The following is a 17,084-nucleotide window of genomic DNA, read 5'->3' as shown; positions in this document are numbered from 1 at the left end:
AGTTGTATTTGTTAATGAAGCAATCTTCACAACCCTTTCTCTTTTCCATTACAACCTCTAGTTTCTGTGTAATAATCTTTTTTGCTTCATGCTTTTTTGTTTTATTTGGCTTTTTGCAGTGAGAAGAGTTGAACTCTGGCCCTTCTTCATTCTTGGCAAGCACTATACTGCTGAGCTTCATATCCAGACCTTGAGAATGACTTCTCAGATTACACTCTTTCACCATAACTATTGATCGGTATCACACAGGGAATTTATTACACAACCTTCCCCTGTCCTATTTCTACATATCCTGACTCATTATGACCAGGCGTCTGGACATTAAACCAGCACTTCCCTTCCCTCACAGTCCTGCCCTTTCTCATTCTCTTCCGTCCTATTTTACTCTTGTAAACACCTATTCAAACTTTAGCTCCCATTCACCTTTACATCGAAAACATGCACATAATTTTCTCTCCACAACTCTCATTATTGTTATTTTTTTCCTTAAAGTTAGAATTAGATTCATTTTCATATTCCCAGATTCATTTCTTAGATCCTGAGTCTAAATCACCTACACCATGTGCCTTTGTGAGGATCATGTAAGATACACTCTTGTGGATCTGACATGCAAATAACAACACACTTTGACTTGTCAATTAGATTATTGTTAATTGTTTTGTCTCTATTATTTACAAAATAGTCACAACTACCGTGCATATGACATTATGATTTTAGTGGAATGATTTGCTTTCCATGGAGAAATATCACAGTATTACTGGTCTTTGGTTTCTAAAACATTAGTGCTTTATGAGAACTCACATGTGTCTTAATATCTAAATATGAAATTTTGGCTTTTACCTCTGGAAAAATGGATGGAGAAACCTAGAATTAAGAGAAAGAAACTTGTTTAAGGCTTTTATAATTTTAACTTTATCTTATATAAAACTAAATTCTTATTCAATAGGAAACATTTGATAAAGGAAGGTTTCTCACTACTCGAAGTGAACACCTATTCAAAAGCATGAACCTTGATGACTAACTTCTTAGGTGGGTCAATAGCAAATTCATGGAAAGCATGAAACTTTTTCATTAATGTATTCCCAGAATTGAGATTATTTCAAAAGCCTGGTAAATGTTGATCAACCGAGAAATCCAGTCTCCATGTATGGGCTTTTATGTATATGATCCTGTCATGATGAAAAGTACTGGTAATTTGGGAATATTTCCTGTTCTTATACGAACCACCCAAATCTCACTGCCAGGGAACAATTCACAGTTGTAAAGTGGAAAGCCAATAAGAGTGAACTGAAACTGTCCATACAGCCTTACACAGAAACCTCCTTTAAGCTCCTATACCTTCTGGTAGCTTCAGGTTGCCCTGTGACTCAATTGCACCAATGGAATGTATTCCAAGTAGCTAAAGCTGTGACTGACACAAATTGGTGTGCAAATATTGGCCAAGTGAACAAAGAAATAAAGTGGAAGAAAGTGGTATATGACCTCTGTTTCTCTCTGTGAAACTGCTGCCTTTTAGAACCATCAATCCAGCTTTGCACCAGTAAAGTGATTACAGCTTACCAGGGCACACACTGGCCCTATTTTTTTTTCTGTAAAAGATCACATAGCATATATTTAGGAGGCCATAGGGTTATTGAAATGTTCACATCTTCTGTTGTCATAACCTGAACAGACATCGACCCTATATGCATAACTGGGCATGACTATTCCAGTTAAACTTTACATGTGAAAAGAAGAACATGGGTCAGATTTGAGCATTAGCCTATGAATTACTAATATCTGCACTCAAGGACTGAGAAGGAATATAATAGGGGAAAAATGGAGTAAATAAGCCATGCCCTCAATCATGCACTCCTCAGCATTAATGTGGAAGAGAAATACTTATCTTCTTCATGCCATTGTGTTTTAAGGATTCAGAGGATTTATTGTTAGAGAAAAACTACTTAGCTAAGGCATACAGGATATGTTAAAACAAAGGACTAACTATATTTATTCACCTCATTGTTATTGTCTTGCTAGTGCTATTTTTCTTACTATAAGTATTTATGTGTAATAACCCTGGGACTAATTGCCTATGATTAAACATGAGGAGTAACCATGAGAGAGATGCTGTGGTAAGCTTTGGTAAACTGTAACTTTTAATATGACATTTCAATGAGACATGTCAATTACATTTTGACAAATAAAAACAAGCAAACACACAAATGTTTAGCGTCTTTGCAAATCATATCCCAAATCACAGAGCCATGATTTGAGGACCTTGGTTCAAAGCCACCATAGGCAGGAAAAAAATCCATAAGAACCATGAGGTTCTTATCTCCTATTAACCATAAAACAATAACCAGAAATGGAGCTGTGATTCAAGTTATAGAGCATCAGCCGTGAGGGAAAAGGCTAAGGGGTGATATGCAACCCCTGTATTCAAGCCCTAGTACTGATTTAAAACAACAACAAAAAGACTAGAAGAAAAAATTCTAGTTCATCATATTCCAAAGACTTTGCTTGCTGTGACTTCTATTGATGGTGATCCAAGATCATTTTCTTCATATGATCATTTTTATATGCAAGCATATGATGGAATCAAGGGGAAACCCATATATATACTAAATGCTCATGCATTTTTTGTGTGATTTTTTTTTAAGAAAATGTCTCACTGTGTAGCTCAGACTGACCTCAAAAACTCATCATCTTTCTAGGTCAGCCTTCCAAAGGCTGGGATGACACTACCACTGCCCAGTCCAGATGTTCTTTACATTAGCCAGACAAGGATAATATCTACTAATCTACAAAATAACTCTCTGTTCATGGTTTATGTTACCATTCCCATTTAAAGCTTTCCCAAACAGATGGAAAACCACAAGTGGTCCTTCTAGCTCCATGAGACCCAGAATAGTGATCATTGGCCCCGTGGAGCTATTCAATTAATTGATATTGATAATAATTCTTCGTTCCACTCCAAATTGCATTTCCTCAGCTGCCTTAGCTACCTTTAGTAGATGCCCTGGTCACATGTGGATGGACACCATTTTGTAGAGTATAAATTATGGATGATTGCTTTGCTGAAGAAAGTCCTACTAGATAGTAATTGACCATGAAAATTCAAGCTCTCAGAACTTGACCTTTTGGTGGCCCAGTGGTTATTCCATCAGTAACCTCCAGAGAAAATTGCCCTCTCCCCTCCCCCCCATTATTAGATTCCTTTATTTAGTTTCCCAATGGCTATTTCCTTATTTTGTTCTCTTTTGCTCCCCACACGGATGGCCCTGACACATACGTGTTGAGTACCATTCCGCCAGCACTAATTGCTTCTCAGCAGGTTGGAGCCACATACCCAATAGCATAAAAGGAAAAGGAGGGAGAGGGAAAGGACCCAGACAATGTGAGGAATCTGTCCTCCCAGTGTGGAATCTGCACACCAACTGAATTTTCACACAGCCCATATGAACAATCCTCTCTCCATCAGTAGGCTCCCCCAAAGGGTTTGCATTTCTTTACTGTTCCTTCTACAATCCAAAATGAAAGGGAAGTTTTTTTTTTAAGAAACCCACAAAACTTCCATCCACCCTACTTCTTGCTAGAATACACTTGCATATATGCTTGTCACTCTGGGCCTATTTTCTGGCCCTTAGAGAATGTAAAAATTTCGCTAAGCATTAAATGGTCTTCCCCACCCCCCCGCCCCAGCTATCCTTGGCCACCCTTCTGTTATTTAAGAAGTCACAGCTCAGGAAACAGAAAAGCATGACTTTATACAATGTTTTGGTTAAGGTTGGGTTCACTTTTTTTAAAAAACACGATCTGTAGAATTTATGAAGGTGGAAGCATAGAGAAAAGAATAAAGATAATAGTGACTAGAATGAGCAGCAGAAGTGTTTTCTGTCATCCCCGGTTGTATTTTACAGTCACGGAGAGAATGTGAATCTCTACTCCTGTCTCCCTAACAGGGTGCAAATCTAAAAGGTAGTCTTAACTGCATGATCTGTGGACAAGGTGCTGAGTGCTGCACTCATGTGATTTTTTTTCTTTTTCTTTTTCTTTTCTTTTTTTGCCAATACTGGAGCTTGAACTCATGGCCTGGGCACTGACCCTGAGCTTCTTTTGTTCAAGGCTAGCCCTCTACCACTTGAGCCACAGTGTCATTTCCAGCTGTTTTTGTTTATGTGGTACTGAGGAATCAAACCCAGGGCTTATGCATGCTAGACAAGCACTCTACACTAAGCCACATTCCAGCCCCTCATGTGATTTTTATTAATAATAAATCCAATGATGAACTGAGGTGGATCTATTAAGTCATCATATCTCTCCCTCATGTTCAAGGTTGGCTTTCCCAGGGCAGAAGTGTATTCAGGGACCAGTAGTCTTAGGGTTTACAGGATATAGAATCTAGGTGAGCAGAACAGTACAGTTGTGGAATGCTAACTCCATAAGATAGAGATCTTGAGTTTTGTTAAGTGTTCATGATACAGTGAGGAAGTTGGGATATATATATATATATACATATATATATATATATATATATATATATATACATACAATACATACCTCCTTTTGCTGTTGGACCAAGAACTCGTCCAAGAAGTACTTTGTGATTGTAGATGTTGAGTGAAATAACTATTTGCCTTCCGGTGTGAGAATTTACTTTCTTTGAGTTTCCTTTGGAGTTCTTCATTTTAAGATAAGCTCAAATATTGACAAAGCAGGAACTGAGATTAAAGGACATATAAAATGCATTAGTGCGATACCAAAGGAAGAAGAAAGGAACACCCAGAGGCCTTCCCCACAGAAAACAACAGCAGCAACGATTCTTAAGAAAACGCCACTGCACACGATGAAATGGCCTGAGCTCAGAGTGGTCTGCAGGAGAGGAAGGATTCTTCAGCTTGATACCCCAGGAACAAACTACAGTACTACCCAAACATGCTTTCTATTTATTTTAATCATTTGTTTATTTATTTGGTATATATCATAATCTGATGCACAATGGAAACCAGGTATTTTTTCTCAGAGCAAAGTTTTACCACATATTCTAAAATCTGAGTGGGCAGAGAATTGGTGGCCCAGGATGTATCACATTAAGTCACAAGAAAAAGACATGTAGAATGTGATGAAATAAAATAAAGAACTATATATATATATATATACATATATATATATATGATTAGTTTATTAATACCCTTGATAGTAGGGAATAAATGATTCATATATCCACACTGGATGTAACCTAGGACTCCCTCATTTTTCTCATTCAAGTGTTGTGTGCGTCATTAGCCAATATTTAGATTTATCTGAGCTTGATTCCCTAAAAAGAAACACATATCCAATTTACGACAGAAGCAGGATTCAGGATTCCAGTTATTGACATGGACCACTAAAGGATCATGTGGTACTCCGTTAATCTCAGCTAATATGTTTAACATAAAGGAAGGACTGAGCAAAGGGGAGTTCCCAGTTCCCCCTTGTAAAATATTTACTATTCAGGCCCTCACCAGTTCAGCCAGTCAAATATTTGCTGTCAAAGTCCAGGGCTGGGGTGAGCCAGGTGGCTCACTCACGGTGTTAGGTTCTGAGCTGAAGTCAGAGCTCCTCATTTTTCATCATACTTTGCTGTCCTGGCTCTTGGTGTTCCTGCAAACCAAGAACTCACTGAAGAATTTCCTGTGAATAAGCTAGTATGCATAAATAAATGTTTAATCAAGGTTATGAAAGATACCCATGGAAATCTTATAGGCTTTGACAAAGTTAAAAAGTGGGTTGTTTTTTGGAAATCTCTTTTTACTTCTCCCATGGAACCCCACCAATCTTTCAAAATAAGAATATATTTATTGTCAGAAGTATCAGGCAGAAATACAGCAAAGTTGGGCCATGTATCTAAACATTGTTCACGTGAATGCTCATTTATCTTTCTCAGTAAAAAGGATAGCATTTACTCTAGAGATAGGGTATACTTTATCTTACAAGTAAATCATATCCCTGAACTTTTGAATGCAGACCTTAGGATTCCTTCTGGAGTCCTTCTAAAAGATGAGTGGAAGAGGAAGGGAAAAAGGAAATATATAATGTAGCTCAGGATGACAAATTTTAAGAAGCGAAACGAGGGATCTTTCCCTGGGCTCTTGGTATTATTTTCATTCTGCCTTCTTTTTGATATTCAAAATATCTTTTTTCCCCCACAAGCTGTCCAAAGTAAGCAAATGTGTAGTGTTTGTTGCATCAGGATTTACATGACCGAAATGATCCAGCTTTCAACACTTCCCAAAGATTTGTGACCTGAGTCAACTTCCTAATAAAACTGACCCAAACACCTAACTACAATTCATCTACTCCTCTGAGGGATATAAACAAAAGCTTTTGGAAGGAATATATCAGTTGCGCACTTCTGCTAGGAAGATAAGGGCTTCCCTGGTTGCATATTTCTCTACTCTTCTAATGCTTTCAACTGCACCAATGTGTTAAACAGAGAAAATCCATTCCCAGGGCTTTTAGAGATTTGGGTCAAATGTCTTTTGTTAGTCATTCTAATCTTAAGGCTCTTTAAACAAAAGAGCTTTGTCTCAAAACATGAATCAGTTATTTCCTAAATTAGGTGAGTGGCTTACCTTAGCTAAGACAGGAAGCCAGGTTATTAATGGCATTCTTGACAGATCCACAGGCATTAAAACACTTGATATTGCACATAAATGCAAAAGAGAAATAAATCTGGCTGAGAACAAGGAAAATGTACCAAGTCCGATGCCTCTTAAATTCTGAAAATTGAAAAAGAGTCTTCTTTGATGTTCCAAATTTTTATAATGTTCTGTAATTTTTCTTTAGGCCTTACATTGTTTTGACTAAAAACCTATCTTAAATGCATTATGCTGTATTGATCTTTCGTTGACAAATGTCTCTTTTGAGGAATTGCTATAAAAATTCACTGGAAAATGCAAATAGAAGCAAGGACGTGCACCTTAGTGAGATTTAAGAAATAATAATAATCCTCACTTTTTTTATTACAGTAATGACTTACTTTTACTGAGAAAACTGGGATGACAAGACCTCAAATATCTTCATATTTGAAGAACACTGGAAAGGGTAAAGAAAAGTCAATATGCCTTCACCATTATCAGAGAGATTGTGTCTGTTTACCACCTTTCATTTCCCCAGATTCTTAACTTCTTCAAGTAAGGGCACACAAAGGAATAAAGAAAGGAAAATGGATCAGTGGGGGAAAATATTCTGGGCTTAGGATACTTCTTCTCCCTCTTCCTCTTTCTCCTTTCTTCTTTCATCTTTTCCTTTCTCCTCTTCTTCTTCTTTCTCCCTCCTCTTCCATTTTCTCCTCATCTTCCTCCTCCTCATCTTCTTTTCTCCTACTTCTCATCATCTTTCTCCTTTCTTCTTTTTTCTTTTCATTTCCTCTCATCCCCATCCTCTTTCTCCTTCTTCTCCTTCTTCTCCTCCTCCTCCTCTTCATCCTTTTCTCCCCCTCCTCCTCCTTTTATCTCCTCCTCCTCTTCCTCTTCCTCCTTGTCCTCCTCCTCTTCCTCTTCCTCCTTGTCCTCATCATCTTTCTCCTTTCTCCTCTACTTCTTTACTCCACCTCCTCCTCTTCATTATCTTCCTCCTTTCTCCTTTATTCTTCTCTTCCTTTCCCCTCCTCCTTCTCCTTCTCCATCCTGCTACTGGGTTTGGTGCTCAAGTTCTTGCCTTTGTCAGGCAGGCAAGCCACTTACCCAATATCTCTTTGTTTATTTAACTTTGTCATAACATGACTACTCTCTTTTTCCAGTCTGGCTGTGGAACACAATCCTTTGACCTACCCTACCCATGTAGCTGGGATTATAGGCACATGCCATCACACCTAGCTTCTTTGGTGATATGGGTTCTCACTAATTTTATTTTCCCTAAGCTGACTTTAAACTACAGTCCTCTTGAGTTCTGCTTTCTGCTAGCTGGAGTTATAAGCATAAACAGCTGCTCTTTAGTCCAGGGCAATTCCAGTATAGTACAGTGTAATATTTAACCCAATGTGTTTGCTGACCACATGACATGGCTTCCTATACTTGTGTTTGAAAATAGGCATTAGCAGTTCTGAATCTAAAGGGCATTGTGATCCTGTTCTTAGAACAATTTCTTAGAACAATTTCTGTTCTTAGAACAATTTCTTCAAATCATTGTTATGCTAAATTTAGAGAATCATTTTCATTGCCCAATGCTATTCCTACACACAACCTCAAGCTAAAGTTTAGAGCAGGAAATAAGGGATTCATAATGGTAGTAATTTCAAAGTGAAGGAAAAAAAGTTATGTAACAACAAATACAAACTGGGGTTTTGTTGTTGTAGTTTTTTGTTTTATGGGTCAGAGCACAAATCCTTTTGCCTTGTTTTTTTTTAGCAACAAAATGTTTTGTTCTTTTTTTAAAAAAAAACAACAGATACAACCTGCAAGGTAAACCCCAAGACACCAGCAATAAGGTATTCGTATGTAATAATAAAAAAAGGTGCTCCAGTCAATAAGAAAACAGCAATTAATTTAGAAGAAAGATTAAGAAAAAAACACTTCATACAACAATAATTTTGAAAATTCAAAGAATATGAAATCATGTTCAATTGTCTGAGCACCCAGGGCAAGGCAAAATAAAATATCATCACACAAGACAACACAAGGAGCAGATAAAATGGCATAAGCCCAGGCAGATAGCACGAGAACTGCATGAGCTCATGAGCATGTGGAATCTAAAACCCTTAATTATGTAGGTGCAGACAGATGTGTGGTGGCTATGAGAGGCAGCAGCATGGCTGGTGTGGTGTAGGGGGTGGGCTGTATGCTATCCAAAGATGCAAAACTATACCTAGAAAGATGGACCAACTCAAGAGATCTACTGATCTCATGGCAATCACAATCAGGGATGATGCACTGCATTGTAGAAAAGTCGAGAGAGGTTCATGATCTCATCTTGAAAATGATAACTACATATCCTTTGTACATCCTTTAATTAACAAGATTTGACCATTCTTATGTGTGTGTGTGTGTGTGTGTGTATACATGATACATATATATGTATATGATGTGTGCAGGTCCACTTTTGTATACAGTTACATTCCTTTATATATTTGACAAAACTGGTATAGTGGGATTCTATATTTCTATTTTATTTTTAATTTTCTTTTTTTAATTTTTTAAATGTCTTGTTTTGTCAGTCATAGGGCTTGAACTCTGGGCCTAGACTCTGTCCCTCAGCTCTTCAGCTCAAAGCTAGAGCTCTACCACTTGAGCCACAGTGCCACTTCCAGTTTTCTAGTGGTTAATTGGAGAGAAGAGTCTCATGGACATTTCTGCCCTGTCTGGCTTTGAACTTGATCCTCAGATCTCAGCTTCCTGAGCAGCTAGGATTACAGGCATGAGCCACCTGCACCCACCTATTTTTAGTTTCTTAAGAATCTCCATAGTGATTCATGTAGTGACTAGACTAATTGTTCCTCCCACTTCCAACCCTACACCCTCACAGGTATTTGTTGGCATTTATTTTCTTGATGGTGTCCATTCTGACTGGGGTGAGATTTTGCAATCTCGGTGTTGTTTGGTTTTTCTTTTCCTCTATCACTAAGGAACTGTCTATTCAATTCATTTTCTCATGTATGAACCAGATTATTTGTTTTTGTGGTATTTCATTCATTGACCTCTTTATTCAGTATGTGATGGATATTCATGCGCTATCTCCTGAACATCTTACAAGAACTTGCCCTCCATTCTGTGGACTATATTCTTGTAATTGTTTCTTTTGATGTACAGAGCTTTTTCATTTGATGCTTTTGGTGGTACTGGGTATGAATCATTTGTTGATTCTTGTTCTTACTTTATGTGAAACAACTTTCCCAAAAGTTACAGTTTATGCCTATATCTTCAAGTAAAGTACTCTTTTTTTCTGAGGTTATTTCACAGTTTCTTACAATAAGATTTTTTGGCCAATTTGGATTGATTTTCGTACAAGTCGAGAGTAGGTATCTCGGTTCAGTCTTCTTCAAAAGGTTGACTTCAACTACCTTTTGTCCTCTGCGTCACCTTATCTGCACTGTATCTTATCTTTGTGCCCACCATGCCACCAGGACACTGATAATTATTCCACTGATAATTCTTTTCCATTCTTTACATGCTGATTGCCCAGTAGAGTTAAGGATCTCTGCTCTGCATTAACCACACAGACTGAAATTAATTGCCTCCTATATGTAAAAGACACCATAAACAATACCACACTAGGACTTTGCAAACCCTGCTGATGGGCACATTCAGTACTCACCAGTTAACATGTGGGCATCTGTCTGCATTTTAGTCAATCTCTTAATTTAAAAAAATATGTAAATGGGATTTAATTTCCCAAGAAAGTATATCTAGGACCCACTATTTTTTTACTTGGAGGAAGTTTCTATATCATATTCATAAGATACTACCTAAAATTGTGTGCCCTTTGGCATTCCACCTGGAGTGGAGAGATTATTTGGGGTGCTGAACCCTTGGAAGACTTACTATCACATGATCAGTTGTCATATCAGAGGACAGTCAATTTACCACCACTGGCAATCTTCCTTTTGAACTTTCTAAAAGTAAGAGTGGTCACTCTCTATCCTGAAGATTGCAATTATATGTAATATTATATTATATTATTATATATGGAATTAGATAATTATATATTATATAATCAATATTTATATGTAATTATCCTTCTATAATATATACTCCATAATAATATATTCACCACTCATACAAATGTACATCTTTGGGACTGATTTTAAACTCAGAACTCTTAGTCAATATTTCCTCCATCAAAGAAGTAAGTGATAACCCTTTCCAGAAAACATTAGAAACCTGGCTGTACACTTCATTGATCCACTAGAAAACCAGCTCAGGATTCATCTAGACTTGGTTTCTTTCTATCTGTTTTCAGTGTACCATTTCTCTTTCAAAAATCTGTTCCAATGGCTGAATACAGAAAAAAAATTTTGGGGGGGGCCATTCTATTTTTCTCCCTCTCAGCATTTCTTTCTTGTCCTTTAAATCTTCCATGGAAATGCAATCTGGTAAGAGACCATTATGAAAACTGAAATTGTTCCATCAAGACATGAAGACATCCAGAGTTCCTCACCTTTTCAGTAATAGCTAATGTTCATCTCTGTTTGGAGCGTTGACAAAATTGCCTTATTTCCTTCCCACAGAGAGCTGCCTTCTCAGTAACAGACATTCATCCTTCTTATCCATTCCTATTAGTTGTTCCTCGCTTTTGAATCTGATCACTGAATCCTATTATGGAAATGACTGCCTGCTTTGAGTGTCTTAATCCCTGGAGGCTGGTCAACCCCTCCCCACATCCAACAGGAAGGAGAAAGGAACAAAGAAGAGAGAAATCTGAGCACTCTACTTTTCTTCACCTCTCTTTGGACTACTGCAGATGTATCATTTTGCACAAATAAAAATCAAATGCTCCAGATCCCTATTTGCTTTGCCAGTAGAAACCATCCAATCAATTATGAACACCCACATCATATTTTAGCTACTAATAACCCAAATTCATGTAGTGCTGAAAGAATACAGGGCTTTCCTTTAGTGATGTTTTCTTTCCTAATGTGAAAAGAAAAAAAATCAGATTAAGTGTTCAAGTAGCCTTCCTACCTCCTCTTGAAAGACTAGAAGCCATTCTTTTAAGTAAAGCACCAGTATGCTTTTGTGATAGATTAAAAACTTAGGGCAGTTGGGTTCATTTTAACCTGTTTCCTAGAAGTTGCCACAGATTGATACAACCCATCGAAAGATGGCCCAATATCTCTTGGTTGCCAAGAGAGGGAGAATCAGCTTCACTCCAAAACTTCAGTTGCTTCCATTTGTGAGATGCAATCAAACATGCAGGACCCTTGCTCTTCCTTCAAGGAAGGGTATTTAATTAAGTGATGACCTTAAAAAATGGACTTTATTTTAAAGAATACCTGTGGATCAGAAATACAAGGGCAAGTTGCCATCTGTATCTCTGTGTTTATGCTCTTGAGGTGCTTGTGCTAGCTGTTCTTAAGATGAGTGGGCTGTTAACCTCTCTCTTCTTTCCAAATTCTAGAGCAAGCTCACTCTAGATTTATAGCATGTTAGCATCATCCCATTTGGTTAGTGTTCTTTATCCTGAGCTTAGTTCCTGGTCAGTTCTACACAACACACATTTAGAAGCAAGGCATATTATGCAAGGGGAGATGGAGACAGAGAGGAACAACAGAGACAGACTAGAAAGGAGAAAGGTAAAAGGAGGATTCGATGTTGAGCCCAGTAGTTTTCTTGTTTGCTACTTTCTTTTCTCACGTCTTTAACTTTTTCTATATTGAACTGGTTCTTAAACAAGACAGAAATTTCTAATCAAGCAAACCGACTGCCTTGCCCTTCTCCTGTGGTTTGAATGTGTCCCTCAAAAGCTCATGTGCTGATACATTATTTTCATAGACGTGTGTTTTGAGAGGGGCCATGAAGCACTGCTGAGGCCAGGAGAGCTCAGCCCTGATGAAGAGAGGAAGGCCTTCTTACCCGGCCTGATGAGTTCTTGAGGAGATGAACTGGCTCAGCCGTGAGTTTTGCTTCCCAGCCATTCTGCCGTCCCTGAATTCTCTTTTCTCATCTGTTCTCCTGATGCGCTGATGGCTGCTTCCTCTAAGGAAGAATGCCCCAAACCAGGAGACAGAACCTTGATATTAGACTTTATAGCATCCAGATTTGTAGGAAATGAATTGTTTTTCCTCTAAATTCATTAGTCCATGGGTATTTTGTGATAGGATCAGTAAGTCGACCCGGACCCCTTCTGACCTCCCCAAAATATCACATGGTTGTATCCCAGTCTCCATTTATCCCAGCCAATACACCCTTGCCTCTGCATTTGAATTTACTGCCAGCCTAGAACACATCCATTGATAATTCTTTTGGCATATCTCCCTTCTCTCTCAGCGTTCCATTATTTCTCCTCCTCCTCCTCTTTCTCCTTCTGCAGGTCAATTCTAGGATCTGAACTCAGTGCTCTCATTTGGCTTGTTTGCTCACTGCTGGTGCTTTGTCACTTGAGCCACATCGCCATCCTGATATTGTTGATAGTTAACTGGAGATAAAGTCTTGAAAATGCTTCTCCTGCGCTGGATTCCAATGGTGATCCTCAGATCTCAGCTTCCTGAGTAGCTAGGATGGCAGGTGTGAGACCCTGACACCCTGCTTCAGATCTGCTTTGCATAGGCAACCTACATTTCCTGGATTCTTTTTGCTTTGCTTTTGTTTCAAATATGCATCCTGTTTCTGAAATAGGAATGCATGTGTTTTGAATCTGACTAACCTCAGGGATCAGATCCATGTTTCCCTTAATAGCTCTGAGATACAATCCATCTGATTTCTTTCCTGCATAACTTTTCTATTTTATAATTGATCTTTTACACACTTCTTTTAATATAACTAATTTCTCAAACTAGAGAAAGTTTAAAAAAAATTAAAGCATGGACAAATAGAAAGATGGGACCAGAAAATTGTTTCTTTAATTCTGTTTCCTTCTCAGCCTACAGTCTCTTGGCTCTTTTTTTTTCTTTCATTGCTGGATACTAGGGAGTGTGATTTTACTCATAGTTCCTGCTTTGCATCTTATTCTTCCTCCTTAACTTGCTCAGCCTGCTGTTACTATGACTTTAGGGATGATTCCTCTCTCAGGCCCAAAGAATTCCAATGTACACCTTCAAGAGTCCTGTCTTGATCCCTAACTTGCCATTCCCTCCCAGAAGAAAAAAGTTTCAAGTCTTCTGTGATGTGTCACCTTCTAGGAAACTATTAATTCTTTTATGTGACGTTATTCCTGCTTTACAAATTAAGGAAGGATGGCTCAAAGATATAAAATAATTTTCACAGGTGATAAGTGGTTATTTGGCAAAGCTTTTCTCAAGCCTGCTTCTACTGACTATCATTGGCATTTAAAACTACGGGATGGATGTGGTGCTGTGGTTCAAGTGGTAGAGCATTAGCTCTGAGCTCGAAGAGGTTCAGGGACATCACCCAGCCCCTGAGTTCAAGCCCCAGAACTAGCAAAAAAAAAAAAAACACTATGGGACCATCTGGAGTTTTCTGTGACATGATGCTCTGGAGCTCCTTATCCTTAGCTATCAATTTTCTACCCCCTCTACCTCCTCCAAGTTGCCCTTAGATATAGAATGTCCTGGTGTTCTGGCCCTGGATCTCCTTTTCTCTCACAGTACTTTGCTTTAGAGATCTATCTTCCCTGGCTAATTCTGAACCTGGCCATTTCTGTGACAACCCATTTTTTGTTTAAATATTTCATTTTCCAACACATTGCTCTACAGGTATTCCCTGGGCACTCTAAATTAACCACATTCATAAACAAATGTCATCTCAGCTTACAAAAATTACAGCACCCACCAAAAGTACTCTCTTCAACCTATGTTCCTTTTTCCCTTGGTGGGCAGAGTTTTTAACTTAATTTATTCTATTATCTTTCAGTAGTTGTATAAAGGAGCTGCCATTTAACAAAGTAGTTTCTGAAGACAATGCCTTTTGATCAGTGGCACCCCCTTTCAACACTTCCACCCATCCCTCCCAACCTAACCCTTCCCTTAATTTTGTAGGATAGACATTGAATTCTTCACTGCATTCTTCCCCTCTGCACCTCTTCATTTGTCTACCTCGTTCCCCTCAGCCCCAACCCACCACCACCCCTTTGGAGTACCCTCTTCCTGGTATTTACTTTAATGAGCTTCCTGAGATCTCCCGTGAATCTACCATATTTCAGTTAGTGCATTTGTATGCATATGCATATTATCCTACTTGTTTACTTAGAAATTTATAAGCTAAACTAAGGTTCCACATACAAGGGGAAACATGTATCTTATGTCTCTCTGAGCCTTATTGACTTCACTTATGTTCCTTTTTCTTGGCTAACAAGTCTAACGTTCACTAATTATTTTTTTCCTTTTATCTATCCAACCAAAAATCCACATCATTAAAAACTGTCCTATCCTTTCAATGGCTCACCTACCATTGAGGCCTGTGATTTCTGCCTGTGGAGACTCTTCACAATGTCTCCTTTTCACTGTCCTAATGTAGAAACACGCACACAGAACTCTAGGTACAAGTTGTCCCATCCTTCCTAGCACATTGCTTTGCCTCTCATTCTTTTCCTTCTCAGGTACATTCATTTTATGATGTGGCATCTGTATCATCTTCATTGGTAAAGATCTTCGATGTCACCTGTTATTTATATGAAGATAGTCAAATTTCTTTCTTATCATGTCAGTCAAATTCATCAACTCCTACCAGGCCTCAACATAATTTTTAGGATCTCCTACTGTGAGTTCTTGCCATGTTAGTACATTTCTATATACTTGAGCAATGTATAGCATTGATTACCACATTCACATCTGTTTCTGGAGCCATGTGCCTCATTCATCTTCGTTTTCCTGCAGCTTTACATATAACCGTTTCTCCACCTTGCAGTACTTAAATCAGTAGCCAGTTTATTATTTTTATATGAGTTCTATCTACAAAGCTACAAAAATAACCCAGAAATTGAAGACTGATTGAGCATTATCTTCAAATAGAGAGACACATTCAGAATATCAATTAAGCCTCAACAGTAATGGAATTTGGAAATAGGTGTGGGAAAAAATAATAACAACCTGTTGAGGATAGAAGGGACATGTACTTCCACTGAGGGACTAGGGTAGTGAAAAGCTAATGAAAGTGTCTCCCTCTGCTTGGTTTCATGAAATTGACATTGCTGTGTGGTCCCATTGTGGGCTCATTATCTCTAACAGACTCCCTGATTTCCAGAATCTTGGTGAGGGCTTTCAACTTTTGAACGCTATTAGCTTTCAGTTCTAAGACAATGATCACATTTGTTTTCTTCTGTCTTTATTCTACAAATTCTGGAAAACAGCCAAAACACTTGGTAATGTCATAGTCTTTGAATGACAGTCTCAAAACCTTGACTGGGTAGCTTGGATTTAACAGGGTTACCTTCCAAATTCCAGGCCCATTTGGGAAAAAAAGAATAAATCCTTACATGGGAATAGCATCACTGCTGTTATAATTAATAAAGATGAGGCCCAACCAGATGAATACAGACCCTAAATCAAAGACTAGTTTCCTTAGAAGAACACTGTGAAGAAAAAGAGACACAGAGGAAAGAATTCCTGATACATTAGAGGGCTGTATCCTATAAGCTAAAGAAAGCTAAGATGCATGAACCACCAAAAGCCAAGACAGGTTCTGGTCAAAGACCCTTTCAGTTTGGATTTCTAATCTCTGGATCTTGTACTTGCTAGGCAAATGGGTAGTCTACCACCACATTAGCCATGCCTCCAGCTCAACTTTTGTGTTTTAAGCTGCCACTCAATAAACTCATTATAGAGATACCTCTCTCTATAGATATATTGAGTCAACCCATGACATCATGAAAGACCTTAGGTTTAGATGAGAACACATTGGCTGCAACCTTGTTTGGGCTCCTTTTCAAAATTCCTGGCATATCCCACAGTGCCCCAGACATGCATTCTTGCTAAAAGTCTTTTGAAAAATGCCCCAAGAGACTGATTGCCTCTTCTGCACTCCTTTTCCCTTCTACAGTGATTTGATCTTCTATGCTAGCTAGGGTGACCTTAATATATTCTAGGATAATATTCATCAGAAGATTTATGAGACTCACTTGGAGCATCACAAACTAACTCTTTGATCTTCACTTGTTTTATTTATTTATGTGTATGTGTGTGTGCCAGCCCTGGGGCCCGAACTCAGTTCCTAGACATTGTCCTTGAGCTTCTTTTTGATCAAGGCTAGCACTCTACCACTTGATCCATAGCACCACTTCTGGCTTATCTGAGTGATTCATTGGAGGTAAGAGTCTCACAGACTTTCCTATCCAGGCTGGCTTTGAACTGCCATCCTCAGATCTCAACCTACTGAGTATCTAAGATTACAGGTGTGAACTACCAGCATCTGGCTGAACTTTTTGATCTTTTAAAACCTCTGGTCAAAACAACTTTTTTTTTGCCTATTGTGACATTATGATAGCCCCTACCTTTTCTATCCCAAGTAACA

At 38.4% G+C, this 17,084-nt stretch overlaps 1 long non-coding RNA gene across 1 annotated transcript; it reads right to left on the bottom strand.

Moving 5' to 3' along the window:
* Positions 1-783: 783 nt before the first annotated feature.
* Positions 784-5,614, bottom strand: LOC138807500 (uncharacterized). Its single transcript, XR_011366175.1, has 3 exons — positions 5,487-5,614; positions 4,543-4,703; positions 784-864 (listed from the first exon to the last, which is right to left on the bottom strand). It is a non-coding gene; the product is annotated as an uncharacterized lncRNA (long non-coding RNA).
* Between the last annotated feature and the right edge of the window lie 11,470 nt (positions 5,615-17,084).

The sequence above is a fragment of the Dipodomys merriami genome, unplaced genomic scaffold (genome assembly GCF_024711535.1).
Source record: "Dipodomys merriami isolate MVZ:Mamm:240054 unplaced genomic scaffold, mDipMer1.0.p SCAF_42, whole genome shotgun sequence".
NCBI classification, from domain to species: Eukaryota; Metazoa; Chordata; class Mammalia; order Rodentia; family Heteromyidae; genus Dipodomys; species Dipodomys merriami.
Note: the sequence above shows the minus strand (reverse complement) of the source record. Positions and strands in the feature narration are given on the sequence as shown.